This window comes from Oncorhynchus gorbuscha, unplaced genomic scaffold (assembly GCF_021184085.1).
Source record: "Oncorhynchus gorbuscha isolate QuinsamMale2020 ecotype Even-year unplaced genomic scaffold, OgorEven_v1.0 Un_scaffold_1528, whole genome shotgun sequence".
Lineage (NCBI taxonomy): Eukaryota > Metazoa > Chordata > Actinopteri > Salmoniformes > Salmonidae > Oncorhynchus > Oncorhynchus gorbuscha.
In genome coordinates this window covers 43649-66133 of record NW_025746279.1, presented here as the reverse complement: position 1 = coordinate 66133, position 22485 = coordinate 43649, and the positions used below count along the sequence as shown (strand labels likewise).

Sequence of the window (22485 nt, the reverse complement as noted above, 5' to 3'; positions counted from 1 at the left end):
CCCTGTTATGTTAGTGATAAGGTCCTTCCCTGGAGGGGCTCAGCCCTGTTATGTTAGTGATAAGGTCCTTCCCTGGAGGGGCTCAGCCCTGTTATGTTAGTGATAAGGTCCTTCCATGGAGGGGCTCAGCCCTGTTATGTTAGTGATAAGGTCCTTCCCTGGAGGGGCTCAGCCCTGTTATGTTAGTGATAAGGTCCTTCCCTGGAGGGGCTCAGCCCTGTTATGTTAGTTCTTGTAAGAGTGTTATATTTCTCCACGACACATTCGCCACACTGATCCTCAACACGGGCCTCGGGTGCTTGCTCTGTTCACTCATGACTGCGCGGCTAGGCACGACTCCAACATGATCGTTAAGTTTGTCGATGACACAACACTGACAACGTGCACTGCGCCCGGCCCGACACAGGAGTCGCTAGTGCGCGATGAGACAAGGATATCCCTGCCGGCCAAACCCTCCCTAACCCGGACGACGCTGGGCCAATTGTGCGTTGCCCCATGGGCCTCCCAGTCACGGCCGGCTGCGACAGAGCCTGGACTCGAACCCAGAATCCTTAGACCACTGCGACAGAGCCTGGACTCGAACCCAGAATCTCTGGTGGCAGAACCTTAGACCACTGAGACAGAGCCTGGACTCGAACCCAGAATCTTTAGACCACTGAGACAGAGCCTGGACTCGAACCCAGAATCTCTGGTGGCAGAACCTTAGAGCACTGAGACAGAGCCTGGACTCGAACCCAGAATCTCTGGTGGCAGAGCCTTAGACCACTGAGACAGAACCTGGACTCGAACCCAGAATCCTTAGACCACTGAGACAGAGCCTGGACTCGAACCCAGAATCTCTGGTGGCAGAACCATAGAGCACTGAGACAGAACCTGGACTCGAACCCAGAATCCTTAGACCACTGCGCCCTTCGCTATTGATATTTTACTGCTGCTCTTTAACTACTTGTTACTTTTATTTCTTATTTCATATTTTTTTAACTGCATTGTAAAGTAAGCATTTCACTGTAAGGTTACCTGTTGTATTTGGCACATGTGACTATTAGTATTTTATGTGCAGATGAATCATTGAATGCTCATGAATTGCACTTTTCTACTGTATTGTCTGTATATGTCCTTTTGTCTATCTTCCAGTGTGTTATGTATGCAGAGCAGCAACCAACATTTCCCCGGGGGGGTTATCTTTAACAGGTACCGTGCTGTCCCGCTCGAATTCACCACAACCTTGAACTAATATAGGATAAATCCATGATTATTGAGCGTGACTGTTGCCAAAGACAGTACAGTATGAAGATAGAAATCCCAGCTCACGCTTGTCGGATAGCTAAACTCATGCGCATTAACTCAACTCGCGCCGAACTGCGCATGTGCCAACCGTCATCTCTAATAAGGCGCTCCTTCGATATAAAGTTGTTTTTGACGATCATTTTAAAAAAGGTATCCGTTTATTTTCACGAGGTTGGAGTAGTAAAAATGTTCAACTACTAAAAACATTGGCTGGTTGTGCCTTTTAGATTTCGAGAAAACGTACATCTGAAGAATAATTGCTCACTTCTCTAATTTACTTCTCAAACTCCGTTCTGATCTGCTTCGAAAGCGTTCCCGGAAGTCTTAAGATGTTGCACCTCTGTGTTTTTATAAACTCGGTTGTCGGTGCTTTCGTTTTCCCCATCCAGGCTCTATGAAAAAACAACTGGTCCGATGCACCTGAAATGAAAACGACACTCGGTCGCTTTCTTATGACTCTCTTCTTTACCCGGAAGTACGGTAAAAGAGGAACCACACCCCCTTTTCCATACTGCTTTCTGATTGGGTTATTCCCATCACGTGATCCAGAAGTGAAAGGATTCTGGTTTTTCCCGGAGGTAAGGAAATAAACACAACCTGATTATACTAGTGATTTGTACCTGACAAAAACGTAAAAATATAAAGTTATATTGTATGACTACAAGGTGTTTTAACTGCACACGGTGTCTTCCTTCCCAGATGTATTTGTGTAATGTCGGTGTATATCCTTTTGTGGAGGTGGGATCTGTCATCTTTGTTGTTGTTTTTCACTGTGAATCAGACCGACTGACGAGACACGAATAAAACGTGTATCTAAATACATTTTCCTCCTCCTTCGGCGTTATTTGGTTCAGTGAGATAGTTAAGAAGACATTATTAAAAGATAACATAAACCATTGCTTGTGGTGAATAGCCTGATGCGTAGTTAGGGCACACAACTTTAACTACCTGGATACGTTACTACAGCATTTTGTCATAGTCAAATGACGTTTCTGACCATTACTATAACGTCAGACTTTGACATGTAGCTCGGACATTGTCATGGATAGAGAGCGGTCTATATTTTTGTCGTCATTGTGAAGGCGTTGGGCCGGAGGGGGGTTTCCCATGGCGTCACGGTGTAATAAAAGTTATCGTCAGTTTCACACTGCTTGAGATCCAGCTAATACAGTATTATCCCTCTAGTCTAGATTTAATGGGTTTGATGTTTCCTCTAACTGCTCAGTGGATCAGCGAGGCCTCCTATTGGCTGTGACACTGATGAGTCGGGAAGTGGATTTTACTAAACGCATCGACAGTTTTTATGTAAAAGTCTTATTTTTAGCACGACAGCTGTGTTGGAAACAGGAAGTTTTCGTACAATTTTATAAATGCCCTTAGATAATAGTTCATCATGGTGGAATACTTTTATGTAGGTAAATGTAATTATGTGCGAAATGGCGGTTTGAGACCTCCTTTATTCGCAAATATTTATAACCGAGTTATAACCCATTTGGAGTCATGGGATGATATGTTGTCTCCCACTACGATTCAGGAAGCGGTGCAGTTTATCAGGCTGCAGGTGAAATACATTATATGATGAACTTCACAGTGAAAGTCATGGTGATGCTCTTGATGCCGTTTGACAAATCCAGATATTCTCACTTTTATCCATAATAATCTCATCATGTAGACAGTGTACCCGCACTGCTGGCTAGAACACACCTTCCAAAACCAGACTAGGCACATTTACCCCCCCCTCCCCCCAACAACAAGTCAGTTTGGTGTAAGAACACACCATTTGGATTGGAAACCTAGCTAGTGAAATATCTATTCAATATTTACCAGAAATGATTGATATTTGAAGTACACAGAATGCATGTTATTATGACCATAGCTACAACAGTCATGATACTAATTGACAGTTACTGTTTCAGGGGTTGCTATAACCTAATGTTGCTCTCTTTATCTACTGTATGAGTGACCCAGGACCACTGTTAGCTCTGGTCCTTGGCGTTAGTGCAGCTTGCTAACGTTGAGCCTCACTAACACCCTGGACCAGAGCTAGTTGTTCAATATGTCATTCCCCTTAGTGTGCTGTCTGAATGTGCTGCTTTGTTCTCCACTACAGGTGAACCTGAAGCCATCATCATGCAGAGCACAGCCAACTACCTGTGGCTCATCTCAGACCTGCTGGGCCAGGGAGCTACAGCTAACGTCTACCGTGGCAGACACAAGGTACAGGTCTAACACTAACATCTACCGTGGCAGACACAAGGTACAGGTCTAACACTAACATCTACCGTGGCAGACACAAGGTACAGGGCTAACACTAACATCTACCGTGGCAGACACAAGGTACAGGGCTAACATCTACCGTGGCAGACACAAGGTACAGGGCTAACACTAACATCTACCGTGGCAGACACAAGGTACAGGGCTAACACGCTAACATCTACCGTGGCAGACACAAGGTACAGGGCTAACACTAACATCTACCGTGGCAGACACAAGGTACAGGGCTAACATCTACCGTGGCAGACACAAGGTACAGGGCTAACATCTACCGTGGCAGACACAAGGTACAGGGCTAACATCTACTGTGGCAGACACAAGGTACAGGGCTAACACAAACATCTACCGTGGCAGACACAAGGTACAGGGCTAACACAAACATCTACCGTGACAGACACAAGGTACAGGGCTAACACTAACATCTACCGTGGCAGACACAAGGTACAGGGCTAACACGCTAACATCTACCGTGGCAGACACAAGGTACAGGGCTAACACGCTAACATCTACCGTGGCAGACACAAGGTACAGGGCTAACACGCTAACATCTACCGTGGCAGACACAAGGTACAGGGCTAACATCTACCGTGGCAGACACAAGGTACAGGGCTAACATCTACCGTGGCAGACACAAGGTACAGGGCTAACATCTACCGTGGCAGACACAGGGTACAGGACTGGTAATATAATTTTCCAATCTGTTTAAAGGCACAGTCAACTTAGTGTATGTAAACTTCTGACCCACTAGAATTGTGATATAGTGAATTATAAGTGAAATAATCTGTCTGTAAACAATTGTTGGAAAAATTACTTGTGTCATGCACAAAGTAGATGTCCTAACCGACTTGCCAAAACTATAGTTTGTTAACAAGCAATATGTGGAGTGGTTGAAAAACGAGTTTTAATGACTCCAACCTAAGTGTATGTAAACTTCTGACTTCAACTGTATCTATGGGCAACACTGTGGGGGGGCTGGACTGTAACTGAGGGGGACATCTTGGCAGTCTCTCCACCAAGCATCTTGGCAGTCTCTCCACCAAACATCTTGGCAGTCTCTCCACCAAGCATCTTGGCAGTCTCTCCACCAAGCATCTTGGCAGTCTCTCCACCAAGCATCTTGGCAGTCTCTCCACCAAGCATCTTGGCAGTCTCTCCACCAAGCATCTTGGCAGTCTCTCCACCAAGCATCTTGGCAGTCTCTCACCTGCGTGGATGCAAGAGCAGAAGTGTAGTGTTGTTTTAGTTGTTGGCATGTAGACCGAACAGGAAGTCTAATATAGTACTGTTGTTCACTGTCTGTTGTCTCACTAACTCGCCATTTTGAGACGTTTCACCAACTGTTCATGTCTCAGAGGGTTACGGTTGTCTGCTCAGCCATATCAGTCTAAGCTAGCGTGCTAACCCTTCTCTCTCCACAGGGGCTTTCCCTTCTGTCTCCACAGGGGCTTTCCCAGGTCTCTCTCGACTAGAGGGAGGATGCCAACACATTTTAGGACGGGTCTGGACATGTCTTTGTGTTTGGTTCTGTCTGTTTGATTCTGACAGAATGAACATCTATGGCACTTAATGAACTGTCTCACTAGGGCTGTGTCCCTGAAGGACTGTCTCACTAGGGCTGTGTCCCTGAAGGACTGTCTCACTAGGGCTGTGTCCCTGAAGGACTGTCTCACTAGGTCTGTGTCCCTGAAGGACTGTCTCACTAGGGTTGTGTCCCTGAAGGACTGTCTCACTAGGGCTGTGTCCCTGATGGACTGTCTCACTAGGGCTGTGTCCCTGAAGGACTGTCTCACTAGGTCTGTGTCCCTGAAGGACTGTCTCACTAGGGCTGTGTCCCTGAAGGACTGTCTCACTAGGGCTGTGTCCCTGATGGACTGTCTCACTAGGGCTGTGTCCCTGAAGGACTGTCTCACTAGGGCTGTGTCCCTGAAGGACTGTCTCACTAGGGCTGTGTCCTTGAAGGACTGTCTCACTAGGGCTGTGTCCCTGAAGGACTGTCTCACTAGGGCTGTGTCCCTGATGGACTGTCTCACTAGGGCTGTGTCCCTGAAGGACTGTCTCACTAGGGCTGTGTCCCTGAAGGACTGTCTCACTAGGGCTGTGTCCCTGATGGGACCTGATGGACTGTCTCACTAGGGCTGTGTCCCTGATGGACTGTCTCACTAGGGCTGTGTCCCTGAAGGACTGTCTCACTAGGGCTGTGTCCCTGAAGGACTGTCTCACTAGGGCTGTGTCTCTGAAGGACTGTCTCACTAGGGCTGTGTCCCTGATGGACTGTCTCACTAGGGCTGTGTCCCTGAAGGACTGTCTCACTAGGGCTGTGTCCCTGATGGGACCTGATGGACTGTCTCACTAGGGCTGTGTCCCTGAAGGACTGTCTCACTAGGGCTGTGTCCCTGAAGGACTGTCTCACTAGGGCTGTGTCCCTGAAGTACTGTCTCACTAGGGCTGTGTCCCTGATGGACTGTCTCACTAGGGCTGTGTCCCTGATGGGACCTGATGGACTGTCTCACTAGGGCTGTGTCCCTGAAGGACTGTCTCACTAGGGCTGTGTCCCTGAAGGACTGTCTCACTAGGGCTGTGTCCCTGAAGGACTGTCTCACTAGGGCTGTGTCCCTGATGGACTGTCTCACTAGGGCTGTGTCCCTGAAGGACTGTCTCACTAGGGCTGTGTCCCTGATGGGACCTGATGGACTGTCTCACTAGGGCTGTGTCCCTGATGGACTGTCTCACTAGGGCTGTGTCCCTGATGGGACCTGATGGACTGTCTCACTAGGGCTGTGTCCCTGATGGACTGTCTCACTAGGGCTGTGTCCCTGAAGGACTGTCTCACTAGGGCTGTGTCCCTGAAGGACTGTCTCACTAGGGCTGTGTCCCTGAAGGACTGTCTCACTAGGGCTGTGTCCCTGATGGGACCTGAAGGACTGTCTCACTAGGGCTGTGTCCCTGATGGACTGTCTCACTAGGGCTGTGTCCCTGATGGGACCTGATGGACTGTCTCACTAGGGCTGTGTCCCTGATGGACTGTCTCACTAGGGCTGTGTCCCTGATGGGACCTGATGGACTGTCTCACTAGGGCTGTGTCCCTGAAGGACTGTCTCACTAGGGCTGTGTCCCTGATGGACTGTCTCACTAGGGCTGTGTCCCTGAAGGACTGTCTCACTGGGGCTGTGTCCCTGAAGGACTGTCTCACTGGGGCTGTGTCCCTGAAGGACTGTCTCACTAGGGCTGTGTCCCTGATGGACTGTCTCACTAGGGCTGTGTCCCTGAAGGACTGTCTCACTAGGGCTGTGTCCCTGATGGGACCTGATGGACTGTCTCTCTAGGGCTGTGTCCCTGAAGGTCTGTCTCACTAGGGCTGTGTCCCTGAAGGACTGTCTCACTAGGGCTGTGTCCCTGAAGGACTGTCTCACTAGGGCTGTGTCCCTGAAGGACTGTCTCACTAGGGCTGTGTCCCTGATGGACTGTCTCACTAGGGCTGTGTCCCTGATGGACTGTCTCACTAGGTCTGTGTCCCTGAAGGACTGTCTCACTAGGTCTGTGTCCCTGAAGGACTGTCTCACTAGGGCTGTGTCCCTGAAGGACTGTCTCACTAGGGCTGTGTCCCTGAAGGACTGTCTCACTAGGGCTGTGTCCCTGAAGGACTGTCTCACTAGGGCTGTGTCCCTGAAGGACTGTCTCACTAGGGCTGTGTCCCTGATGGACTGTCTCACTAGGGCTGTGTCCCTGATGGCAACCTATTCCCTAGATACGGGACGGCAGGGTAGCCTAGTGGTTATAACATTGGGTCAGTAACCGAAAGGTTGCTAGATTGAATCCCCAAATTGACAAGGTATAAATCTGTCGTTCTGCCCCTGAACAAGGCAGTTAACCCACTGTTCCTAGACCAGTTAACCCACTGTTCCTAAACCAGTTAACCCACCGTTCCTAGACCAGTTAACCCACCATTCCTAGACCAGTTAACCCACTGTTCCTAAACCAGTTAACCCACTGTTCCTAGACCAGTTAACCCACTGTTCCTAAACCAGTTAACCCTCTGTTCCTAGACCAGTTAACCCTCTGTTCCTAGACCAGTTAACCCTCTGTTCCTAGACCAGTTAACCCACTGTTCCTAGACCAGTTAACCCACCGTTCCTAGACCAGTTAACCCACTGTTCCTAGACCAGTTAACCCTCTGTTCCTAGACCAGTTAACCCTCTGTTCCTAGACCAGTTAACCCTCTGTTCCTAGACCAGTTAACCCACTGTTCCTAGACCAGTTAACCCACTGTTCCTAGACCAGTTAACCCACCGTTCCTAGACCAGTTAACCCACTGTTCCTAGACCAGTTAACCCTCTGTTCCTAGACCAGTTAACCCTCTGTTCCTAGACCAGTTAACCCTCTGTTCCTAGACCAGTTAACCCACTGTTCCTAGACCAGTTAACCCACCGTTCCTAGACCAGTTAACCCACTGTTCCTAGACCAGTTAACCCACCATTCCCCGGGAGGCCGTCATTGTAAATAAGAATTTGTTCTTAATTAACTGCCTTGTTAAATTAAGGTCAAATAAAAAATCCACTATATATACAGCAGTATGTGGACACCCCTTCAAATGAGTGGATTCTACTATTTCAACCCGTCCTTCTGCGGACAACACTTCCTGCCAGAATGCATAGTGGCAGCTGTAACGTTTGGTGGAGGAGGAATAATGGTCTGGGGCTGTTTTTCATGGTTCAGACTAGGCCCCTTAGTTCCAGTGAAGGGAAATCTTAACGCTACAGAATACAATGACATTCCAGAAGATTCTGTGCTTCCAACTTTGTGGCAACAGTTTGGGGAAGTCCCCTTCCTTGCTTTGTGGGGGGCACAAAGTTCCCTACAGAAATGGTTTTTTGACATCGGTGTGGAAGAACTTGACTGGCATGCACAGAGCCCTGACCTCAACCTCATCGGACACCTTCGGGATGAATTGGAACTCTGACTGCGAGCTTAGTGAGGTCGGGCGATTAGGCCTGGCTCGCAGCCTAATCACCCCCACCTCACTAATGCTCTTGTGGCTGAAAACACACCTGTATATAACACTGTGTTCTGTAACACCTGAAAACACACCTGTATATAACACTGTGTTCTGTAACACCTGAAAACACACCTGTATATAACACTGTGTTCTCTAACACCAGAAAACACACCTGTATATAACACTGTGTTCTCTAACACCAGAAAACACACCTGTATATAACACTGTGTTCTGTAACACCTGAAAACACACCTGTATATAACACTGTGTTCTGTAACACCTGAAAACACACCTGTATATAACACTGTGTTCTGTAACACCTGAAAACACACCTGTATATAACACTGTGTTCTGTAACACCTGTATATAACACTGTGTTCTAACACCTGAAAACACACCTGTATATAACACTGTGTTCTAACACCTGAAAACACACCTGTATATAACACTGTGTTCTAACACCTGAAAACACACCTGTATATAACACTGTGTTCTGTAACACCTGTAAACACACCTGTATATAACACTGTGTTCTGTAACACCTGAAAACACACCTGTATATAACACTGTGTTCTGTAACACCTGAAAACACACCTGTATATAACACTGTGTTCTCTAACACCTGAAAACACACCTGTATATAACACTGTGTTCTGTAACACCTGTATATAACACTGTGTTCTAACACCTGAAAACACACCTGTATATAACACTGTGTTCTAACACCTGAAAACACACCTGTATATAACACTGTGTTCTGTAACACCTGAAAACACACCTGTATATAACACTGTGTTCTGTAACACCTGTATATAACACTGTGTTCTAACACCTGAAAACACACCTGTATATAACACTGTGTTCTCTAACACCTGAAAACACACCTGTATATAACACTGTGTTCTGTAACACCTGTATATAACACTGTGTTCTGTAACACCTGTAAACACACCTGTATATAACACTGTGTTCTGTAACACCTGAAAACACACCTGTATATAACACTGTGTTCTGTAACACCAGAAAACGGGGGACCTATATGCGGTGAAGGTGTTCAACAACCTCAGTTTCCTGCGACCACTCGACGTCCAAATGAGAGAGTTTGAGGTCCTGAAGAAACTCAACCATAAGAACATCGTCAAGCTGTTCGCTGTGGAGGAGGAGGTCAGTTAAATACCCTGTCATTTATAGAATAACACTACCTAGTGGAGGTATCTCTATCAGTATATACTATCTGTAGAATAACACTACCTAGTGGAGGTATCTCTATCAGTATATACTATCTGTAGAATAACACTACCTAGTGGAGGTATCTCTATCAGTATATACTATCTGTAGAATAACACTACCTAGTGGAGGTATCTCTATCAGTAGAATAACACTACCTAGTGGAGGTATCTCTATCTGTAGAATAACACTACCTAGTGGAGGTATCTCTATCAGTAGAATAACACTACCTAGTGGAGGTATCTCTATCAGTAGAATAACACTACCTAGTGGAGGTATCTCTATCAGTAGAATAACACTACCTAGTGGAGGTATCTCTATCAGTATATACTATCAGTAGAATAACACTACCTAGTGGAGGTATCTCTATCAGTATATACTATCAGTAGAATAACACTACCTAGTGGAGGTATCTCTATCAGTATATACTATCAGTAGAATAACACTACCTAGAGGAGGTATCTCTATCAGTAGAATAACACTACCTAGAGGAGGTATCTCTATCAGTAGAATAACACTACCTAGTGGAGGTATCTCTATCAGTAGAATAACACTACCTAGTGGAGGTATCTCTATCAGTAGAATAACACTACCTAGTGGAGGTATCTCTATCAGTAGAATAACACTACCTAGTGGAGGTATCTCTATCAGTAGAATAACACTACCTAGTGGAGATATCTCTATCAGTAGAATAACACTACCTAGTGGAGGTATCTCTATCAGTAGAATAACACTACCTAGTGGAGGTATCTCTATCTGTAGAATAACACTACCTAGTGGAGGTATCTCTATCAGTAGAATAACACTACCTAGTGGAGGTATCTCTATCAGTAGAATAACACTACCTAGTGGAGGTATCTCTATCAGTAGAATAACACTACCTAGAGGAGGTATCTCTATCAGTAGAATAACACTACCTAGTGGAGGTATCTCTATCTGTAGAATAACACTACCTAGTGGAGGTATCTCTATCAGTAGAATAACACTACCTAGTGGAGGTATCTCTATCAGTAGAATAACACTACCTAGTGGAGGTATCTCTATCTGTAGAATAACACTACCTAGTGGAGGTATCTCTATCAGTAGAATAACACTACCTAGTGGAGGTATCTCTATCAGTAGAATAACACTACCTAGTGGAGGTATCTCTATCTGTAGAATAACACTACCTAGTGGAGGTATCTCTATCAGTATATACTATCTGGAGAATAACACTACCTAGTGGAGGTATCTCTATCAGTAGAATAACACTACCTAGTGGAGGTATCTCTATCAGTAGAATAACACTACCTAGTGGAGGTATCTCTATCAGTAGAATAACACTACCTAGTGGAGGTATCTCTATCAGTAGAATAACACTACCTAGTGGAGGTATCTCTATCAGTAGAATAACACTACCTAGTGGAGGTATCTCTATCAGTATATACTATCTGTAGAATAACACTACCTAGTGGAGGGATCTCTATCAGTATATACTATCTGTAGAATAACACTACCTAGTGGAGGTATCTCTATCAGTAGAATAACACTACCTAGTGGAGGTATCTCTATCAGTAGAATAACACTACCTAGTGGAGGTATCTCTATCAGTAGAATAACACTACCTAGTGGAGGTATCTCTATCAGTAGAATAACACTACCTAGTGGAGGTATCTCTATCTGTAGAATAACACTACCTAGAGGAGGTATCTCTATCAGTATATACTATCAGTAGAATAACACTACCTAGTGGAGGTATCTCTATCAGTAGAATAACACTACCTAGTGGAGATATCTCTATCAGTAGAATAACACTACCTAGTGGAGGTATCTCTATCAGTAGAATAACACTACCTAGTGGAGGTATCTCTATCAGTAGAATAACACTACCTAGTGGAGGTATCTCTATCAGTAGAATAACACTACCTAGTGGAGGTATCTCTATCTGTAGAATAACACTACCTAGTGGAGGTATCTCTATCTGTAGAATAACACTACCTAGTGGAGATATCTCTATCAGTATATACTATCTGTAGAATAACACTACCTAGTGGAGGGATCTCTATCAGTATATACTATCTGTAGAATAACACTACCTAGTGGAGGTATCTCTATCAGTATATACTATCTGTAGAATAACACTACCTAGTGGAGGTATCTCTATCAGTATATACTATCAGTAGAATAACACTACCTAGTGGAGGTATCTCTATCAGTATATACTATCTGTAGAATAACACTACCTAGTGGAGGTATCTCTATCAGTATATACTATCTGTAGAATAACACTACCTAGAGGAGGTATCTCTATCAGTAGAATAACACTACCTAGTGGAGGTATCTCTATCTGTAGAATAACACTACCTAGTGGAGGTATCTCTATCAGTAGAATAACACTACCTAGTGGAGGTATCTCTATCAGTAGAATAACACTACCTAGTGGAGGTATCTCTATCAGTAGAATAACACTACCTAGTGGAGGTATCTCTATCAGTAGAATAACACTACCTAGTGGAGGGATCTCTATCAGTAGAATAACACTACCTAGAGGAGGTATCTCTATCAGTATATACTATCTGTAGAATAACACTACCTAGTGGAGGTATCTCTATCAGTAGAATAACACTACCTAGTGGAGGTATCTCTATCAGTAGAATAACACTACCTAGTGGAGGTATCTCTATCAGTAGAATAACACTACCTAGAGGAGGTATCTCTATCAGTAGAATAACACTACCTAGTGGAGGTATCTCTATCTGTAGAATAACACTACCTAGTGGAGGTATCTCTATCAGTAGAATAACACTACCTAGTGGAGGTATCTCTATCTGTAGAATAACACTACCTAGAGGAGGTATCTCTATCAGTATATACTATCTGTAGAATAACACTACCTAGAGGAGGTATCTCTATCTGTAGAATAACACTACCTAGTGGAGATATCTCTATCAGTATATACTATCTGTAGAATAACACTACCTAAAGGAGGTATCTCTATCAGTATATACTATCTGTAGAATAACACTACCTAGTGGAGGTATCTCTATCAGTAGAATAACACTACCTAGTGGAGGTATCTCTATCAGTAGAATAACACTACCTAGTGGAGGTATCTCTATCAGTATATACTATCTGTAGAATAACACTACCTAGAGGAGGTATCTCTATCAGTAGAATAACACTACCTAGAGGAGGTATCTCTATCAGTAGAATAACACTACCTAGTGGAGGTATCTCTATCAGTATATACTATCAGTAGAATAACACTACCTAGTGGAGGTATCTCTATCAGTAGAATAACACTACCTAGTGGAGGTATCTCTATCAGTAGAATAACACTACCTAGTGGAGGTATCTCTATCAGTATATACTATCTGTAGAATAACACTACCTAGTGGAGGTATCTCTATCAGTAGAATAACACTACCTAGAGGAGGTATCTCTATCAGTAGAATAACACTACCTAGTGGAGGTATCTCTATCAGTAGAATAACACTACCTAGTGGAGGTATCTCTATCAGTAGAATAACACTACCTAGAGGAGGTATCTCTATCAGTAGAATAACACTACCTAGAGGAGGTATCTCTATCAGTATATACTATCTGTAGAATAACACTACCTAGAGGAGGTATCTCTATCAGTAGAATAACACTACCTAGTGGAGGTATCTCTATCAGTATATACTATCAGTAGAATAACACTACCTAGTGGAGGTATCTCTATCAGTAGAATAACACTACCTAGAGGAGGTATCTCTATCAGTATATACTATCAGTAGAATAACACTACCTAGAGGAGGTATCTCTATCAGTATATACTATCTGTAGAATAACACTACCTAGTGGAGGTATCTCTATCAGTAGAATAACACTACCTAGTGGAGGTATCTCTATCAGTAGAATAACACTACCTAGTGGAGGTATCTCTATCAGTAGAATAACACTACCTAGTGGAGGTATCTCTATCAGTAGAATAACACTACCTAGTGGAGGTATCTCTATCAGTAGAATAACACTACCTAGAGGAGGTATCTCTATCAGTAGAATAACACTACCTAGAGGAGGTATCTCTATCAGTATATAATATCTGTAGAATAACACTACCTAGTGGAGGTATCTCTATCAGTAGAATAACACTACCTAGTGGAGGTATCTCTATCTGTAGAATAACACTACCTAGAGGAGGTATCTCTATCAGTATATACTATCTGTAGAATAACACTACCTAGAGGAGGTATCTCTATCTGTAGAATAACACTACCTAGTGGAGATATCTCTATCAGTATATACTATCTGTAGAATAACACTACCTAAAGGAGGTATCTCTATCAGTATATACTATCTGTAGAATAACACTACCTAGTGGAGGTATCTCTATCAGTAGAATAACACTACCTAGTGGAGGTATCTCTATCAGTAGAATAACACTACCTAGTGGAGGTATCTCTATCAGTATATACTATCTGTAGAATAACACTACCTAGAGGAGGTATCTCTATCAGTAGAATAACACTACCTAGAGGAGGTATCTCTATCAGTAGAATAACACTACCTAGTGGAGGTATCTCTATCAGTATATACTATCAGTAGAATAACACTACCTAGTGGAGGTATCTCTATCAGTAGAATAACACTACCTAGTGGAGGTATCTCTATCAGTAGAATAACACTACCTAGTGGAGGTATCTCTATCAGTATATACTATCTGTAGAATAACACTACCTAGTGGAGGTATCTCTATCAGTAGAATAACACTACCTAGAGGAGGTATCTCTATCAGTAGAATAACACTACCTAGTGGAGGTATCTCTATCAGTAGAATAACACTACCTAGTGGAGGTATCTCTATCAGTAGAATAACACTACCTAGAGGAGGTATCTCTATCAGTAGAATAACACTACCTAGAGGAGGTATCTCTATCAGTATATACTATCTGTAGAATAACACTACCTAGAGGAGGTATCTCTATCAGTAGAATAACACTACCTAGTGGAGGTATCTCTATCAGTATATACTATCAGTAGAATAACACTACCTAGTGGAGGTATCTCTATCAGTAGAATAACACTACCTAGAGGAGGTATCTCTATCAGTATATACTATCAGTAGAATAACACTACCTAGAGGAGGTATCTCTATCAGTATATACTATCTGTAGAATAACACTACCTAGTGGAGGTATCTCTATCAGTAGAATAACACTACCTAGTGGAGGTATCTCTATCAGTAGAATAACACTACCTAGTGGAGGTATCTCTATCAGTAGAATAACACTACCTAGTGGAGGTATCTCTATCAGTAGAATAACACTACCTAGTGGAGGTATCTCTATCAGTAGAATAACACTACCTAGAGGAGGTATCTCTATCAGTAGAATAACACTACCTAGAGGAGGTATCTCTATCAGTATATAATATCTGTAGAATAACACTACCTAGTGGAGGTATCTCTATCAGTAGAATAACACTACCTAGAGGAGGTATCTCTATCAGTATATACTATCAGTAGAATAACACTACCTAGTGGAGGTATCTCTATCAGTAGAATAACACTACCTAGAGGAGGTATCTCTATCAGTATATACTATCAGTAGAATAACACTACCTAGTGGAGGTATCTCTATCAGTAGAATAACACTACCTAGAGGAGGTATCTCTATCAGTATATACTATCTGTAGAATAACACTACCTAGTGGAGGTATCTCTATCTGTAGAATAACACTACCTAGTGGAGGTATCTCTATCAGTAGAATAACACTACCTAGTGGAGGTATCTCTATCAGTAGAATAACACTACCTAGTGGAGATATCTCTATCAGTAGAATAACACTACCTAGTGGAGGTATCTCTATCTGTAGAATAACACTACCTAGTGGAGGTATCTCTATCAGTAGAATAACACTACCTAGTGGAGGTATCTCTATCAGTAGAATAACACTACCTAGTGGAGGTATCTCTATCAGTAGAATAACACTACCTAGTGGAGGTATCTCTATCAGTAGAATAACACTACCTAGTGGAGGTATCTCTATCAGTAGAATAACACTACCTAGAGGAGGTATCTCTATCAGTAGAATAACACTACCTAGTGGAGGTATCTCTATCTGTAGAATAACACTACCTAGTGGAGGTATCTCTTATCAGTAGAATAACACTACCTAGTGGAGGTATCTCTATCAGTAGAATAACACTACCTAGTGGAGGTATCTCTATCAGTAGAATAACACTACCTAGTGGAGGTATCTCTATCAGTAGAATAACACTACCTAGTGGAGGTATCTCTATCTGTAGAATAACACTACCTAGAGGAGGTATCTCTATCAGTATATACTATCTGTAGAATAACACTACCTAGAGGAGGTATCTCTATCAGTAGAATAACACTACCTAGTGGAGGTATCTCTATCTGTAGAATAACACTACCTAGAGGAGGTATCTCTATCAGTATATACTATCTGTAGAATAACACTACCTAAAGGAGGTATCTCTATCAGTATATACTATCTGTAGAATAACACTACCTAGTGGAGGTATCTCTATCAGTAGAATAACACTACCTAGTGGAGGTATCTCTATCAGTAGAATAACACTACCTAGTGGAGGTATCTCTATCAGTATATACTATCTGTAGAATAACACTACCTAGAGGAGGTATCTCTATCAGTAGAATAACACTACCTAGAGGAGGTATCTCTATCAGTAGAATAACACTACCTAGTGGAGGTATCTCTATCAGTATATACTATCAGTAGAATAACACTACCTAGTGGAGGTATCTCTATCAGTAGAATAACACTACCTAGTGGAGGTATCTCTATCAGTAGAATAACACTACCTAGTGGAGGTATCTCTATGTAGTAGAATAACACTACCTAGTGGAGGTATCTCTATCAGTAGAATAACACTACCTAGTGGAGGTATCTCTATCAGTATATACTATCTGTAGAATAACACTACCTAGTGGAGGTATCTCTATCAGTAGAATAACACTACCTAGAGGAGGTATCTCTATCAGTAGAATAACACTACCTAGTGGAGGTATCTCTATCAGTAGAATAACACTACCTAGTGGAGGTATCTCTATCAGTAGAATAACACTACCTAGAGGAGGTATCTCTATCAGTAGAATAACACTACCTAGAGGAGGTATCTCTATCAGTATATACTATCTGTAGAATAACACTACCTAGAGGAGGTATCTCTATCAGTAGAATAACACTACCTAGTGGAGGTATCTCTATCAGTATATACTATCAGTAGAATAACACTACCTAGTGGAGGTATCTCTATCAGTAGAATAACACTACCTAGAGGAGGTATCTCTATCAGTATATACTATCAGTAGAATAACACTACCTAGAGGAGGTATCTCTATCAGTATATACTATCTGTAGAATAACACTACCTAGTGGAGGTATCTCTATCAGTAGAATAACACTACCTAGTGGAGGTATCTCTATCAGTAGAATAACACTACCTAGTGGAGGTATCTCTATCAGTAGAATAACACTACCTAGTGGAGGTATCTCTATCAGTAGAATAACACTACCTAGTGGAGGTATCTCTATCAGTAGAATAACACTACCTAGAGGAGGTATCTCTATCAGTAGAATAACACTACCTAGAGGAGGTATCTCTATCAGTATATAATATCTGTAGAATAACACTACCTAGTGGAGGTATCTCTATCAGTAGAATAACACTACCTAGAGGAGGTATCTCTATCAGTATATACTATCAGTAGAATAACACTACCTAGTGGAGGTATCTCTATCAGTAGAATAACACTACCTAGAGGAGGTATCTCTATCAGTATATACTATCAGTAGAATAACACTACCTAGTGGAGGTATCTCTATCAGTAGAATAACACTACCTAGAGGAGGTATCTCTATCAGTATATACTATCTGTAGAATAACACTACCTAGTGGAGGTATCTCTATCTGTAGAATAACACTACCTAGTGGAGGTATCTCTATCAGTAGAATAACACTACCTAGAGGAGGTATCTCTATCAGTATATACTATCTGTAGAATAACACTACCTAGTGGAGGTATCTCTATCAGTAGAATAACACTACCTAGAGGAGGTATCTCTATCAGTAGAATAACACTACCTAGTGGAGGTATCTCTATCTGTAGAATAACACTACCTAGAGGAGGTATCTCTATCAGTATATACTATCTGTAGAATAACACTACCTAGAGGAGGTATCTCTATCAGTAGAATAACACTACCTAGTGGAGGTATCTCTATCTGTAGAATAACACTACCTAGAGGAGGTATCTCTATCAGTATATACTATCTGTAGAATAACACTACCTAAAGGAGGTATCTCTATCAGTATATACTATCTGTAGAATAACACTACCTAGTGGAGGTATCTCTATCAGTAGAATAACACTACCTAGTGGAGGTATCTCTATCAGTAGAATAACACTACCTAGTGGAGGTATCTCTATCAGTATATACTATCTGTAGAATAACACTACCTAGAGGAGGTATCTCTATCAGTAGAATAACACTACCTAGAGGAGGTATCTCTATCAGTAGAATAACACTACCTAGTGGAGGTATCTCTATCAGTATATACTATCAGTAGAATAACACTACCTAGTGGAGGTATCTCTATCAGTAGAATAACACTACCTAGTGGAGGTATCTCTATCAGTAGAATAACACTACCTAGTGGAGGTATCTCTATCAGTAGAATAACACTACCTAGTGGAGGTATCTCTATCAGTAGAATAACACTACCTAGTGGAGGTATCTCTATCAGTATATACTATCTGTAGAATAACACTACCTAGTGGAGGTATCTCTATCAGTAGAATAACACTACCTAGAGGAGGTATCTCTATCAGTAGAATAACACTACCTAGTGGAGGTATCTCTATCAGTAGAATAACACTACCTAGTGGAGGTATCTCTATCAGTAGAATAACACTACCTAGAGGAGGTATCTCTATCAGTAGAATAACACTACCTAGAGGAGGTATCTCTATCAGTATATACTATCTGTAGAATAACACTACCTAGAGGAGGTATCTCTATCAGTAGAATAACACTACCTAGTGGAGGTATCTCTATCAGTATATACTATCAGTAGAATAACACTACCTAGTGGAGGTATCTCTATCAGTAGAATAACACTACCTAGAGGAGGTATCTCTATCAGTATATACTATCAGTAGAATAACACTACCTAGAGGAGGTATCTCTATCAGTATATACTATCTGTAGAATAACACTACCTAGTGGAGGTATCTCTATCAGTAGAATAACACTACCTAGTGGAGGTATCTCTATCAGTAGAATAACACTACCTAGTGGAGGTATCTCTATCAGTAGAATAACACTACCTAGTGGAGGTATCTCTATCAGTAGAATAACACTACCTAGTGGAGGTATCTCTATCAGTAGAATAACACTACCTAGAGGAGGTATCTCTATCAGTAGAATAACACTACCTAGAGGAGGTATCTCTATCAGTATATAATATCTGTAGAATAACACTACCTAGTGGAGGTATCTCTATCAGTAGAATAACACTACCTAGAGGAGGTATCTCTATCAGTATATACTATCAGTAGAATAACACTACCTAGTGGAGGTATCTCTATCAGTAGAATAACACTACCTAGAGGAGGTATCTCTATCAGTATATACTATCAGTAGAATAACACTACCTAGTGGAGGTATCTCTATCAGTAGAATAACACTACCTAGAGGAGGTATCTCTATCAGTATATACTATCTGTAGAATAACACTACCTAGTGGAGGTATCTCTATCTGTAGAATAACACTACCTAGTGGAGGTATCTCTATCAGTAGAATAACACTACCTAGAGGAGGTATCTCTATCAGTATATACTATCTGTAGAATAACACTACCTAGTGGAGGTATCTCTATCTGTAGAATAACACTACCTAGTGGAGGTATCTCTATCAGTAGAATAACACTACCTAGTGGAGGTATCTCTATCAGTAGAATAACACTACCTAAAGGAGGTATCTCTATCAGTATATACTATCTGTAGAATAACACTACCTAGAGGAGGTATCTCTATCAGTAGAATAACACTACCTAGTGGAGGTATCTCTATCAGTATATACTATCTGTAGAATAACACTACCTAGTGGAGGTATCTCTATCTGTAGAATAACACTACCTAGTGGAGGTATCTCTATCTGTAGAATAACACTACCTAGTGGAGGTATCTCTATCTGTATATACTATCTGTAGAATTACACTACCTAGAGGAGGTATCTCTATCAGTATATACTATCTGTAGAATAACACTACCTAGTGGAGGTATCTCTATCAGTAGAATAACACTACCTAGAGGAGGTATCTCTATCAGTATATACTATCAGTAGAATAACACTACCTAGTGGAGGTATCTCTATCAGTAGAATAACACTACCTAGAGGAGGTATCTCTATCAGTAGAATAACACTACCTAGTGGAGGTATCTCTATCTGTAGAATAACACTACCTAGAGGAGGTATCTCTATCAGTAGAATAACACTACCTAGAGGAGGTATCTCTATCAGTATATACTATCAGTAGAATAACACTACCTAGTGGAGGTATCTCTATCAGTAGAATAACACTACCTAGTGGAGGTATCTCTATCAGTATATACTATCAGTAGAATAACACTACCTAGTGGAGGTATCTCTATCAGTAGAATAACACTACCTAGAGGAGGTATCTCTATCAGTATATACTATCAGTAGAATAACACTACCTAGTGGAGGTATCTCTATCAGTAGAATAACACTACCTAGTGGAGGTATCTCTATCAGTAGAATAACACTACCTAGTGGAGGTATCTCTATCAGTAGAATAACACTACCTAGTGGAGGTATCTCTATCAGTAGAATAACACTACCTAGAGGAGGTATCTCTATCAGTATATACTATCAGTAGAATAACACTACCTAGTGGAGGTATCTCTATCTGTAGAATAACACTACCTAGTGGAGGTATCTCTATCTGTAGAATAACACTACCTAGTGGAGGTATCTCTATCAGTATATACTATCTGTAGAATAACACTACCTAGTGGAGGTATCTCTATCAGTAGAATAACACTACCTAGTGGAGGTATCTCTATCAGTAGAATAACACTACCTAGTGGAGGTATCTCTATCAGTAGAATAACACTACCTAGTGGAGGTATCTCTATCTGTAGAATAACACTACCTAGTGGAGGTATCTCTATCTGTAGAATAACACTACCTAGTGGAGGTATCTCTATCAGTATATACTATCTGTAGAATAACACTACCTAGTGGAGGTATCTCTATCAGTAGAATAACACTACCTAGTGGAGGTATCTCTATCTGTAGAATAACACTACCTAGTGGAGGTATCTCTATCTGTAGAATAACACTACCTAGTGGAGGTATCTCTATCAGTAGAATAACACTACCTAGTGGAGGTATCTCTATCAGTATATACTATCTGTAGAATAACACTACCTAGTGGAGGTATCTCTATCAGTATATACTATCTGTAGAATAACACTACCTAGAGGAGGTATCTCTATCAGTATATACTATCTGTAGAATAACACTACCTAGTGGAGGTATCTCTATCTGTAGAATAACACTACCTAGTGGAGGTATCTCTATCAGTAGAATAACACTACCTAGTCGAGGTATCTCTATCAGTATATACTATCTGTAGAATAACACTACCTAGAGGAGGTATCTCTATCAGTAGAATAACACTACCTAGAGGAGGTATCTCTATCTGTAGAATAACACTACCTAGTGGAGGTATCTCTATCAGTAGAATAACACTACCTAGAGGAGGTATCTCTATCAGTATATACTATCAGTAGAATAACACTACCTAGTGGAGGTTTCTCTATCAGTATATACTATCAGTAGAATAACACTACCTAGTGGAGGTATCTCTATCTGTATATACTATCTGTAGAATAACACTTCCTTAGAGGAGTTATCTCTATCAGTATATACTATCTGTAGAATAACACTACCTAGAGGAGGTATCTCTATCAGTATATACTATCTGTAGAATAACACTACCTAGAGGAGGTATCTCTATCAGTATATACTATCTGTAGAATAACACTACCTAGTGGAGGTATCTCTATCAGTAGAATAACACTACCTAGTGGAGGTATCTCTATCAGTAGAATAACACTACCTAGTGGAGGTATCTCTATCTGTAGAATAACACTACCTAGTGGAGGTATCTCTATCAGTAGAATAACACTACCTAGAGGAGGTATCTCTATCTGTATATACTATCTGTAGAATTACACTACCTAGAGGAGGTATCTCTATCAGTATATACTATCTGTAGAATAACACTACCTAGTGGAGGTATCTCTATCAGTAGAATAACACTACCTGGTGGAGGTATCTCTATCAGTAGAATAACACTACCTAGAGGAGGTATCTCTATCAGTAGAATAACACTACCTAGTGGAGGTATCTCTATCAGTAGAATAACACTACCTAGAGGAGGTATCTCTATCAGTATATACTATCTGTAGAATAACACTACCTAGTGGAGGTATCTCTATCAGTAGAATAACACTACCTAGTGGAGGTATCTCTATCAGTAGAATAACACTACCTAGTGGAGGTATCTCTATCTGTAGAATAACACTACCTAGAGGAGGTATCTCTATCAGTAGAATAACACTACCTAGTGGAGGTATCTCTATCAGTAGAATAA

At 41.7% G+C, this 22485-nt stretch overlaps 1 pseudogene; it reads left to right on the top strand.

The window, feature by feature from the left end:
- Positions 1-1817: 1817 nt before the first annotated feature.
- Positions 1818-22485, top strand: part of LOC124023179 — a 63683-nt pseudogene continuing 43015 nt past the window's right edge.